We start from the raw sequence: 14,279 nt of genomic DNA on the forward strand, positions 1-14,279 counted from the left end.
TTTCGTGTGTCTATAAAATTAATTTGTTTGTCGAGTATACAACGATACTGTTCAAATACCAGGCTTCCAAATACTTTGAGTACACATGTTTTCGTGCTCGTTGATTGTGTTTGTACATGTTAATTGCTCCAACAATCGTTAAACGATGACAGACTACGTTACGATTGTTCTTCTCTCCTCCTATCGGGTGCTTCTAACATAAACAGTTCAACACGCTAGAATGAATTAACAATGTACAACGCAATACGTATACGCGTTGCAATTGAATATCAAAATATCAAATTTCCAATGTATCTTTTTTATTTGGAAATTAACGTACATAAATAGCTCGTGATAAATACGTTCTATCGAGTTTCAACTTTGAACTAGAAGCTGATAAATCTAAATAACTTTTATATTCGCATATACCTTTACTCTCTAGTGAAATATTTTTTCATCGTATTCTATATTTCATTTTCACAGAATTTTCACTCGAATTTTCATAGTTGCATAAAATTAGGATTAAGTGATTTAAAATTTACGATTTGATATACTTGGTCCTGATCGATCAGTATCTATGTAAATGTTACGATATATCGATGTGCAAATACTTTGTGCGACCACTGTATCGCGATAGCAGTCATTCCAATTATGACTAGAAGAGTTGAGAAAATTGTGGAGTCCCTCTTGACAGATTACGGTAAATCGAGGTATAAGTTTATCCTTGATTGTGAGAAGCTCGTTAAAGCTTCGTATCGATCGGACCAACTACTTTCTCTGTCGAACAATACAACGGAAAAAGAATAGAAGGGGGAAGAATTTGATGTTCGGTTGGCCAATTCTACTTCTCTTAATCTTCAAGAATGTACCTGCAGTTGAATATCTTGACAGTGTATTATTTTCTGTAATTTCGCTGGAAATCTCGGATCGATGGGATTACAAAAGAACGACGAAAAAGCGCAAGAAACGTCGCTTTTTTCCGCGTATCTCGGACACGGAGCTTTCTGCAGCGGAGATTTAGTGGATCTCGGGAGAATACTCTGAGGCAAAATTGAACGTTTTCGAAGAAGAATTTTAGAACGCGGATCGGTGTCTTTGCTCATCTTTTTTGTACGATGCTCAAGTGGAAGTATCGAATTCAAATATTTGATGTTACATATATGTAAGTTAAGATATGTTAGTATGGCGATGAAACGCATAGACGTTAAATCTATGAATTAAATATCCCAGCACTGCTTCGTAACGAATCCAGCTACTTGTAATAAACAATCATCAAATAACAGATAAATGAACAATTAATAACATTATTTACGATTATGACAATAACGATCTATGCCTACTATTATGATACACAATCTATCTAAATCTAATCTAATCTATCTAAATGCTTCACCTTTTTCAACGAAGTATCAGGCGTTAAAAAATAAAGAAATATGTGATATTAGAAACTGACAACGATAATTAGGAAAATCGATAAAAAAATTAATAAACATTTTAGTGAAGGTAGAATAAAAGAGTTAATTGGAACGATTCATAAAGACTGTAAATATAAAAACAAAAATGGTATGATCATTAGCTCTTCTCCTATAAAGGCTTGATTTCCTTTTCCAGAGGAAATCTCCCTGAAGATTGTTCTTGACTTCCGTTTCAGATTGCCAGTGTATAATTTAACTTTCTCAGAAAAAAAAGAAAGAAGCAAGCCGGCTTCCTGTTATGAGATCTTAAAAGCGCCTAAAACTTCTGTTTCTTTTTCTTTGCATTCTTTTTGCAAAAAATCAGCAATGCCCGTAACAAGTAGATGTAGGTCCGACTTGTAGAGATGAAAAGAGAAGGAAATAGGAAAAAAGTAGGACGATGAAGAGAGATAGTGTGAGCTGGACGCGAGCTTGCTCGACTGAAGCCTCTTTACCTAAGAACTTTCGCAGAGTACTTTCGATGCTTTTCCACGATCTCGAGTATATCCCACCTTCTGTTCAACATTCCGCCGCTTCTGGATCGAGTACTGATTAATTTCATTCGAGACACCGACGTTTTATCTCGTTTCGTGGAATACAAATGAAGAAGCTGTTCATAGACATCATTTCGGAATGTCAAAGTAGACTTTTCCTTCTCTTCTTTCACATGCGTGAATATTTGTTTGTTCCTGATAAAATAACGTTCCGTGTTTGAGATGTGAATGAATATATACAGCGGCGGATAAAAGAAAGCTTGAACTACTTATTTGTGTATAATAATTTTGTACTAAATTTTCATTACCGCGTTGATAACGTTCGCTTATTCTAGACATACACATACGCGCATTAATTACATCCATTAACAAGTTAATTGTTCGTATCAAAATTATTCTTCTAAAATCGTGGCGTTCTTTATACTACTTATCTCTTGAATTTATCTTTCACACTCCGCTGTATCATTCAAATTTAGTTGAAAATTTAATCCGCATACTCGACAGTTGACGTACCAATTACCGACTCGTCGAACTGACATAAAACCGTCGCCCGGTTCGTCCAAATACTACTATTACTTTACCGTAACTCAAAACAACAATGCATCAACTCATCATACCGTGGATATTCAATTAAAATGAATAATTACGCAATTATTAATTTCTATAACTATCTGACTGATCTATATAAGCACACGTTCGCCACATAATACCAATCGAACCTATCAAAACCAATCTATCTCCTCCGCTCTCTTCCCTATCCACGTCCTTCAAATAGCTTCCATCCTCCCCCAAACCCTGCTCCCCGCCTCTTTCACCCAACAAAGACTTGGTAAATTTCATCATCGAAATGGTTCGATTGTCTTAAAGAGAGTCGTTCTCGTCGGTGGCGCGGTATAAAAAGGACGGGGTATCCTTTTATGATTCCTCGGGAATTTCCGGGTTCATTCCACCGTCGATGAAAATCAACGGGCTTGGCGTTAGCGTGTATACAGGTTAAGAGGGAAATTCTTTCCTTGAGGTTCCGCGGTTGCAACGCCGAATATAGGTTATCGAGGGTATAAGGCGAAAAGAGGGTATCTGCGACGGAGGTCGAAGTCAAAGTGTAGGCAGGCTGGAAGAGGAAGCGAGACAGACACAAAGGGGCGAAGGTGGGACAAAGAAGATTCCTGAATATCGCTGACGATGCCATCTTGGAGCACCCTTCATGCGGAGTTTCTCCGTTTAACTCGCTGTTTCCCTGGCATCCTTCTTTCCCATCATCCATCTTTTATCGTGCTTTCACGGGCCGGCTCGATCTTCCGATACCTGGGAAGAACACGTGGCTGATCTGGAAACGTGGTGAAAACGAGAACCTGTACAGGTCCCATACGTAGGAGCGCTGCCTACGAAATACCTTTTATCTTTATGATCACATCTCGCGATTTTATCCGATTTAATACACGCTCGACGAGCATCCAGCTCAAAGGATTCATTGAAGTTGGAAGTCCTTTCGGCTATTTCCTCTTCCCTTCTAATCTTTCTCTTGATAGTGAAGGTGGTGCAGGTGAAACCTGCATCAATTCCTAATGTGTTTTAATTGTTCTCCGCTGTGTATCATTTATCGTGATCTTTTTTTTTGTTTAATCGTTCTTAACGTTTGATTCTTGACGTTCCTTGTGGTGTGTTGTTAAACTAAACTAGTCCCTTTTCATTCAATTGTCCTTCGCGATATCTTTTGCGTGTATCATTTATTGTAATCTTTTTCTGTTTAATCGTCCTTAATGTTTCATTCTTTCTTGCGATGTATCGTTTATCGGAGCACCTCTTCGCTAAATCGTTCCTTGTGGTGTATCTTCTGTCGTAATCTGTTTTTGTGTACTCGTCCTTAATGTTTGATTGTTCCTTGCGGTCTATCGTTTATCTTAGTCTCTTTTCGTTGAATTGTCCTTCGCGATATCCTTTCTGTGTATCATTTTTCGTAATCTTTTGCTTGACTTCAATCTTATAGATTCTATGTAAGAATTTTTATTTTTATATTACGCGAAGAAGTAGCAGGTATACGATAAGCCTTCTTTCATACGACGATACACATGTGCGACATGTGTATGATGGATACCGATTATACATCGCCTTCATAATAGCTTCCATAGTATCATACACGTATCGCGATATATGTATCGGCGTGTGAAAAAGGCCTAACGCTATCGGATACTCGAAGAGTCCATACATTTTTGAGAATAGGTATTTCATGAAGCTTCTTCATAATTACAAATGTTTTTCCAGATTCGTGCATACGTAATACGCATGCGTAGTATGCATACATATAAAGTAAACGTAATAGAATGCTTAAATAAAAATATTCCGCCTATAAGAATTGAGAAAAGGTTTTTAAATCGCTAATCTCGACATATTCTTGAAGTAATATAATTATGCGTGACACGTTAATGTATATCTATTAGAAAGATTTACTTTAGTCTCTTTAAATTTTGTACTAATACGATGCGCTTAGACTAACAATATGCGAACGTTGCTCGCTTTTCATTCCCTTTACCAGCATTTGATAAAAGCTAATGAAAGTGTAAACCAGCATTCGTTCGAAGTTTGACGATTGCTTGCCGAATCGAAAATCGAACACTCGAATGCTCTAAGGATGCTGCAAGGACGTTTGTTCGATTCTTTTAGATATTATGATCTTATGATATTATGATATTATGAACGTTTTCTCGCGTTTGCCGTGAAGGAGTGGAACGTTCTTAGAGTACTGTACATACTTATATATTTACATGTGTATCTATGTGGTTCTATATCGTCAATATATTGCTGATGATACAAGGGGGGGGGCTCTATAATCCATCAAGCAGCACCAACAAGAACAGTAAAAAAAATGTATAAAACGTGTTATCAAGGAAATGGTTTTTCGCGAGAACCCGCAGATGTTCCTCAGCGATCCCTTCGAAATCGTAAATGAATCCTACAGGCATTCCTCTGGCAGATAAGGGGAAGATAGTTCTGCCATTTAGTACCCAGTCAAGATCAATCTGAATCCTAAACGATACGGATAGAATATGTGACACAATTTACTTTTTTCTGTACATGTAGTTTTTACATTGTAAAATTTTAAATTTAAATTCCATCGTATGCTCTTTAATATAGTAAAAAAATACTATTTATATCAAAATACCCAAATAAGGATTGCAAGAAAATTTAAATAAGATATCTTTTCTGGAACATCTGTTATCAATTCTTTATATATAATAAATAAATAAATAAATATATATATATATATATAGAGGCATGTAAATATATGAATAAAACATTTGTACAAGTTTTTCAACATAGTTAAGTGCATCAGTTGTCTATTGAAAACGATCGTGTTTAAAGAGCAGAACGTGTTTTCATTAGAAAATTATGCAATATCAAATATTTGTTCCTGTAAACCAAATGTCGATATTATCACAAAAATCGAAAACAGCCATAAATTTAATTTCCAATAATTTGCACAGAAGAGAAGACACGTATAATATTCATTTCTCTTTCTATGTTATAAAAACTAACTATCTATATAAATCAAATGCAAACGTGTTCGTATTATATCATATATATATATAATCATATTATAATAATTATTATATATTTGTTATTAATATATATTATCATATTAATTATAATTTCTACAGAGATATATATGTTAAGAGAGTTTAAGTTATAATATACATATATATACATAGAAGAGTAGGATTAATTTCATGAATTTTGTATGCCAAATGAGCTGAAGCCAAGGTAAGAAACGTACAAGTATGCGTGAGTTTCAGAAAATATTGTAAAAGTCTATTTTCAAACTGTGAATATAAAATTAAATAAAATAAAAGATAAGATAACAACTATCGTAAATGAATAAATAAAAAGTTATTAAACGCTGCCGATATGACGAACGGAAAAATATTTCGTCGGGAAAGTAAAATCGTAACACTGGAAGTGATTCTTTTGGAGAAACGTCTGAGAACTCGGCAAAGTCTGAAAATTACGCCTCCCGATTTTGTGGTGAAATCTGCCATTAAGTTGCCGTCGTAACGATGAAAATACCGAGGAAAAAAAATTGAGATCGTTGCCTGTATTTCTTCAGAAACGATCGCGGCTGCAATCAGGCAGGGTGGAGGAAAGACGCGAAATCGATTTCCGGATTAAATTACCAATTCCTTGAGATCTCACTGGTACTTCGATGGAGAAAAAGGCTACGTAAATAGTAGTAATCACTAGCAACCTCGATTCGAGAAATATGGTTCCCTAGCTCCTCCATTAATAAGACGATAACGAGGCTTTAAATCGATGCGAGTGTCCGCGTTCCTTTATACTTCGTTGTGTTACTAGTGGAAATAATATTATCGGCGAAGACATGATATGCTTATAAAAATTATTTTGTCGTAATCGTATCAAGGTCTTTTATACGAACGATAATTATAAAATTATCGCGTGGTATGTATTTTTGTAGGATGCTTACGAAGCATATACTAAATCCTAAGAAATACTTAGTAATTTATAAAGTGAATTAATTGATTTCCTGGCTGACATTTTTGCAGAATTTTATTCTTAGTTGCAATTATTAAGAACGGATTAAGTTAGTATAACAATAAATAAAATTACGATATAATACAGGAATTAAGAATTCAATGTAAAAATATAATACAGCGTAAGAAACTAGGAATAAGAACGCAACATCTTCCTTGTAATAGGCTATGGGCTTAAAGCACAAATAAATTAGTATTATTATCGTTACAATATTTAGTCATGTTTGACATTTTCAAACGGAAAAAATATTATAACCATTACGACGTTCGAAATTTTGTCTTTTCCGTCTTATTTGATAATAAAATGATTCGATCCGATTTAACAAAGCTTTTCAACTATCTTTTTAAGTTCTAGCTCTCTGCTAAATACTAGTACCAAAATACGCAAAATTATAAATTAAAAGTAAGGTCTATAAAGTTTTCGTAATACGCTATACATAATATCGACGCGTTTCAATCAATAGCGAAACGTGCCTCATTCTCGAAAAACGTCGTCCACTTGAGACATTATCGAAGAATCGATTGGAAATTTTGCTTAATGCGCATAGCGGTAGCACTCAATCTTGGAAATGTTTTTTTATATTTCGTGCCACGATCTTCCTTCCGGCGAGGTTTGTCGGATTTTAATAACTTCCGTTCACGGGTTTGGTATCGATAATCCCATTGTCGAGTGAATATCGAGAAAACTCCACCGCTGAATGGAGTACCGTAGAGCCGCAGGAGACTGCTAATGCACTGTCAACAATGGATCTCTCACCAGGAAATCTTTCTCTCTCTCTCTCTCTCTCTCTTTCTCTGTTGCAATGAATTCGAGCTCTATTGACTTCAACTACTTCATGTGCAAATGCCACGATGCCTGCACAAACCGTAATTAATTATTATAAACCTATTATTATTATCCTATATTTCTATTGTACTATATTATTGTATTACAGTAGAACCTCGCTTTATCCGCACCTCGTGTGTACAAACAAATTCAGACCCTACCTCAGAAATACAAACTCCTAAGGGAGCCCCTATTATCCGAACTATTAGGTCATCCGAACTGCCTTGTCCCCAGAATTGTTCGGATAAACAAGCTTCTACTATATTTTATTAATCAACGCTATATTTCTTTTTTATTTCTTTTCTTTGGATAAAATATATATTATACGTATACGTTGTATTGAATAATGTAATTCTATCCTGTTAGGACGCAGGATTTATTTTACGGATATTTTCTGTTCGTATTATCGATCGATTAAAATATACGATGAACGTGAATTATACTAGAAAACTTCTTCTTCTCCAATATGATTTCAAGCAATCGAATATAGGAGAAAATGCAAGGAATGATATCTGCACGCTAGCTTCAAACTTAGCACGTGCGTACCATTCCTCAAATTTCGCTCGATATTCAACTTTTAAACTTTGAAAAGTATTTCTTCCATGAGAGAGACGAGGAGATTCCTTTAGAGTGGTAGTATCTAAGTATATCGCATATGCACGAGGTGTATCGAAAATTGTAATATAACCGGGAAACAGGTCGCATAAAATTTTTCGTATTTTCGTTCGTTCGAAATAACATAACGTCTGGCCAAATAAATTATGTATCGTCTAAACAATCGTTTTTAAAGAAAAAATCTTAAACGAATATAAACGCATGAACACGTATTTTTCCTTTTTGATCTATCGTCTAACATCAAATTACCTTTTAGTTTTTAGTTCGATCACGTACAGAAAACAACATTGAAAACAACATTTTGACAACGGAACTCTGTTACGTCCTACATCTGCTAACGATAACGCTTCCATTTAAAAAATTTCAGGTCTCGCGCTTTATCAAGATGGAAAATCTCGAAAGAAGAGAAAGAAGAGAAAAACAGAGACTATCGATAAATCATCAATCTGATCAATTTTAGGAAACTGGTGGGGATCGGGGAACGAGAGCTACACATACATAGCGATGCGGAGCATCAGCGAGAGAGTAAGAGGGAAAGCGCAGGGTGGCAAACGCCGAGTTGCCACCCCTCGTCAGCTGTCCTGTACGAGGCAGCCAGTACGCGTCGTGGCTTCGCCACGTGCTTCTCGTCTCTTTGCAAAATTTGTGTTCACCATCGTCGACGATGTTTTCATATTTGACCGTGATCTTGTGTTGATTCGCCGATCAAATCGAACCACGGATTCTCCGCGATGCGATTAATTTGGGACATCTGGATCCGTTCGTGACCATCGGTCGTACATACTGTTTCGACGACCATGTGACGAACGAGACGCTTATCTTCGATACGAGTTCATTATGGAGATTCCAGCGTTTTTTCATCGAGCGTAATAATAGGTGAGTTTGTGAAAAATATCGTTCTTTTAATATGCAGTTTACTAATAAACTTAGCTTTTGTTTCGTTTCAAAGAAACCAGTGACACGAACCAAAGTCAAGATCGACGTTTATATATTAAATTTCAGTCGAAAAGAATCAGTAATTTTATTTTGAAAAAAAGGGAAGAGAAATGAGGTTTTTAATAATCGAAAGTCTTACTCGCTCAATTTTTTTGTGATATTCGTTGTTGCTTGCGTATTTTGTATTTTTTATCGTAGTTATTCGAGTATCTTGACGACTCGTTTCTTACTTTATTTTGACAACAAATTTTACAAATCGAACGACGTGCAATCAGAATCGTTTGATCTTAGGTAAGAATTTTTAACACTCTCTTTGTACCTTGCTCGTGGGTGTAATTTTTGGCTCGGCAACGTAACACTAGTTTCTATTGAAATTTAGTTTGAAAATTAATTTTTGTTTTTTTCTTTCCTGCAATGAATTTGTCCTTTCTTCGTGTGTTTAATATTTGCGATTCTTTACTGAGAGAAAAGATGAGGGTGCGAGTCGGAGACAAATGAAACTGAGACGTGTAATAATGATAATTATTTACTGACGCGAGATAAAATAATTGGATGATAAAAGTAAATGTTATATTGTACTTTATTAAGAATTTAAATGATAAGAAATAAAAATAAGCTTGTTTTCATTGAAAGTAAGTTAGACAGTTATTTGTTTTGAAATATGATTTTATAAACTGAAGGTGAAATATTAATAATGATTATAAATATTTATAAAAATGATTATGAAATTCGAAATGCATCTTTTTGAAGAAATATGTACAGATAAAAATAAGTATAGAACAAATATTTATTTTAGTATTGTGCTAATTTTTGATACGTCAGAATAACAATTAATCGTTTAACATTATTCTCGAATTGCAGAAGACGCAATGGAAAATTATTTTTGCCACTTTAAGAATTTAGGAATTCAAGTCTAAAAATTATGATAAAGAACTTCACTTTCTTAAGAATAAAATAACGAAAGTGTAGTAAAAAGTTCTTTAAAATCGTCAGTTTATCTAAAAATTAGGCATCTTTATCCGCGGTAACAAAGATTATGCTTTATCCTCTTCTTCGGCAAAGTTGTTCGCCACTTTCATTAAGAATACTTTAAAAGGTCGAAAAGTGTATTTTCATAACAGCAAGTGCAAAAAAAGTTTGAAGCGTGTCTTAATTCGCTAAGCTTAGGGACATTTCGAAAGTTGAGATAAGCTATACTTCTACTTCATCTTTTACTTTATCGTTATGGTCAACACGTTCGACAAAGTTACTGGTTTGCCAACTTTGCTCAAGTTGAATTAGAAAAAATTTGTAATATTGCTAATTATTTACTGATGCGAAATAAAATAATTGAATTTTATCAAAACTATATTGCAACAACAAAACTCGTTGAGAAAGATTTACTCATTCATTGGTTTTTTCATTGAATTCCAATCGAAAGATAAATTAGAGAAACAAACGAAGAGCTGACTATACATACAAGCATATGATATTCGTAAAAATAAATAGAAAATTTCACGTGAACGTAAACTTTATAAAAACAATGCTTGATACGTGATTTTAGTAACGTTATAATTCGATTTCAATAATAGTAAATATAACGTAATAAATACGTGTGATATTTGGAAAATACAAATCTATAATTCATTTTTTGAAGAAATACGTTCCTTAACTTTTCACATCCGAGTTTAGTAAAAGATTGGAAAGATATTGCGCCAGAGGAGAAATTATTTCTTGGGATGGACTTTTTTTCAAGAAATTCGTTTAAAGATCTTTTCGTACGACATCGTATAAACTTACACTTGATGCTCGTAAATTGGTTTCACATGCTATGGAACGTTAGTTATTCAACGAATCGTACTTTTATTATGTACACGCGCTCCGGTAACGCTTGAAGAGAAAATGTGACAAGAAGCACGAGAAGGTAAGCTGTTTCGTTACGGTGAAAAGAAGCTTGTAGGTAGAACGATATCTAAATGAGACTTAATAGAGATCATCTTTGCTAGATGAATGAGAGAGTTGGTATATGATTCTCGCGAAGCGAAATAACGCGATAATTGCGTTAATGAACATTTATTGCAGTCGTTTTTACATGCGAAATTTGTAGCTTTCGCTGCGAAATTAGAAGAAGTTAACGTGCTTCTTTTTAGGAGAAACAATCTATCTTTTTATATCGAGAAATTAAATTAACATAATATTCGCGCTTATAATTATATTTTATTATATTTTTCGTAATTCAGTGCCGTATATATTTAACAATTTAACTTGCACGAAGGAAGATTTTATACATTTCTGCCATACATGGATGGTTACCTTTATTAATAAAGAAAATGCTTTAAATTACTTGGAATAGTTTACAGATAATTTAAAAAACAAATTTTGAAAGAAATTATCTTCTTATCTAAATCAAATAGATGAAAAGATCAACCGAATAAAATATATTGCGACGCATTTCTCGTATAAAAACGTCACTCGTGAAATCTTTCCTTGGAGAAATTTCTTAAAGAAACTTTCTTGCAAGAAAAAAATCACTAAAATAAGATCACGAATTCTTAGAAATTATATTTCTCGAAGAATGTTTATTCGAATAAAATTAAAAATATTGCATCGATATACGATAATAAGAAAAGGAAATATTACGTACTTTAAAATTTTAGTTTATTAAATTGAAATTCAAACATACCACTGATCATAATTTCTACGAAAAATTACTAAAGTTATACTAAAAAAAAAAAAAAAAAAAAAGATATTCAATTAAAAATTCAATCAGATATCGATAATATTTAATTAGAAATTTAATTGGATATCGATAATATTCAATTAAAAAATCATATGTGGGAAATAAATTAAGTACTTTAAGAATTATCATAGTATTACATCATTATTAGTATTAATTATAAAATTGTTAATACTAATATCGATTCATATTAATTCCTATTATACCGTATAACGTCGAATCACATTTTCAATCGTTCGGTTCAATCAACCAGTTTTCATCGTCGAATCGATAATTATGTTGTTCATCACCATCCACAGGCTTTTCAATCGTTTATTCAGCCGATCTTTTCAGTAAACTCGATGATTGTCAATACGTGAAACATACACAATGTATCGGCAATCTGATTTCGCGGGAACGAAACGAAGATGCAAGTTATTCCGAGGCTGATTAGAAACTTTCGTCATAAAAGTTTGCCTCTCTCGCTGAAAAATCTTTTCTATATTTTAAACAATTAAACAAAAATAAATAAAACATGGCTATCGAAGAAAATCTCCAACTCCTCGACGCTCACCCTGTTGTTAGAAGTAAAACATGCTTAAAAAACTGTGCAAGAAATATGAAAAATTAGAAATGCGAAAGGAAATCTCGGACGCCGAGATTGCTCTTCGAAGGAAAACGTGCTTAAAATAAAGATATTCTGTTATCAATCGTTGTAATAACCAACTTATTTTCCAAAAAAATCCCAAAACAGCTTGCAAAATTACTAAATAGTAACGTGAAAAGATATGGAATATAAAAAATCGTTGCAGAATATATTCTGCTATCAATTATTGCAATGACCGAACACGGCTTTGGTTATTGGGACAAAACGAGTAAAAGGGCACGCGATACCTTCATTGGAAGCTTATGCCTTAAGATTCAGATTTCGTTGTATATGGTGGTCCGAAGTGCAGCATACTCCTGGTTTTCAAGATATAAACAAAATTCTATTAGTACTATGTACATTACGTTCTGCCTGTGCATACATGTATGCAACTGCGTACAGAGATGCAGCCGACGCGATAGTCGCTTCGCTCGCCAGTCGACGAACTATTTATAATTTATAGTTTGCACGTAGGTATATGATTATATAGGTTTGGGTTATCCTTTACTTTCCGACCGTGTCGTTTAGATGGCCTGTTACGAGCGAAGCGACTATCGCCTCGACCGTGTTGCGCATGCAGTCACGTATTTATATCTAGGCAAGATGCAATGTATTAGTAATACTAATATATTTTCCTCGATACAATCTCGTGAACTGTGAGTTTCGGACCACCATAGTTGTAATTTTTTAGAGACGATTTTCCGATCAAGGTATCACACGCTCTCCTATTCGTTGTCCCTATGAGTAAAACGAAACCCAATGACCAACTCATCGCTGAGAATGACTGAAAATATGTTAGAAAAATGTGAAATAAAAAAAAATACAGAGGAGAAAACATAGAAAATAATATAAAATAAGAAGAGAAGTCTCGGATACCGTGAGGCTCTTTTTCGAAGAACCTTCGCTTTCAAACGCTTTATTCTCGCCCGGAAAAACCGTCTCACGGTTACGGAATCATGTAGCGACTATCGCGAAAACACAAAAGCCACTGGAGAGGTCGCGATAAAGTCCTGGCACCCTTGAAAAGTGAGAAGAGTGTCAGTATCATTATTTACCCGGGACGTTTTCATGGCGAGAGACCTTGTCGACGATGGCAGATTTCGTTTCCTCGAGAATCGTGTGCCGACAGAATATCGCGGCCCCTGTGTTCACGGGGGTGCGATGTAATTTCTCGTTGACCCATCTGTGATGTTTTGCTCGATATTAGCAAGCTCTCGACGTTAAAGCCGGCCATTTCGAATGGAAACGGCAGCCGTGCAGTTTCCTGCAACCGTGGTGTTATTTTGTAACAAACGGTTTGTAATAATATCACTCGAGATTGCGAGGTTTAACGAAGTCGATGTTTCGTTTGCATCGTAATCGAGACTCTTGACTCCGTTGTAACATAATTAGAAATTGTGATGAGACCGTAGTTTACGTATACAATAATTCTGTTCGGTTTCTTTTCGTTTTTTTGTTTCAATTATAAGCTTTACATATTTTCACGTCGCATCTACCGCCAATTGTAAACCATTCATTGGCAAAAGTGACACGATAATACGATTTTCTTTTATATCGAAAAATCAAAATTTTATTGAAAAAATTTGATGTCTTTCAGGTAAATTAGATCTTTGTGCGGTCACAGAACCATTTGTAGGACTAATTTAGTTTAGAAGTGGTGTGAGGGTTCCGAATTCCAAAAAGTTTGACATGAAATTAGATCTGCCGTAGTGTCATTTTCGTGCTGTACACAAATCGAAGTAAAGGACATTTTTATTAGCCACTCGGTAGAACTTCGTGTTTAATTCAAAAGAAACTACTTCTGGTGTTTTTAGCTGATACAGTTGTTGATATAAAGTACAAAGTGAAAGCTTAATGCACCTGTTACTTTCTTGCCCTTTAATGTACGCATTAATCTTTGGGGAGAATATAAACATATATATATAAAATATATATATTATCTCGAAGATAAACATTTTACATACGATTACGATCCATAAACGACTTTTTCATGAACTTTCATTTGTTTCTTCGTGTTTCTTTATGGACGATTTGAAACTTTTCACAGCCATTGTGTTTGCAGATGTGTACTTTATCTATCTTGTCGTAAT

At 34.4% G+C, this 14,279-nt stretch overlaps 1 protein-coding gene across 4 annotated transcripts in view; it reads left to right on the forward strand.

Annotated features, from left to right (window-relative positions):
* LOC100649807 (gamma-aminobutyric acid receptor alpha-like) overlaps positions 1-14,279 on the forward strand; it is a 103,885-nt gene that overhangs the window by 22,200 nt on the left and 67,406 nt on the right. The window contains exon 2 of one of the 4 annotated variants that reach the window (XM_048406301.1): positions 8,373-8,788. The exons of 2 other annotated variants lie outside the window; for them this stretch is intronic. The gene's annotated coding sequence lies outside the window, so the exon portion shown is untranslated. Of the gene's footprint in view, positions 1-8,362; positions 8,789-14,279 lie in introns of those variants that run through there. One more of the 4 variants, XM_012309610.3, reaches the window with a different exon arrangement.

The sequence above is a fragment of the Bombus terrestris genome, chromosome 6, assembly GCF_910591885.1.
Source record: "Bombus terrestris chromosome 6, iyBomTerr1.2, whole genome shotgun sequence".
Lineage (NCBI taxonomy): Eukaryota > Metazoa > Arthropoda > Insecta > Hymenoptera > Apidae > Bombus > Bombus terrestris.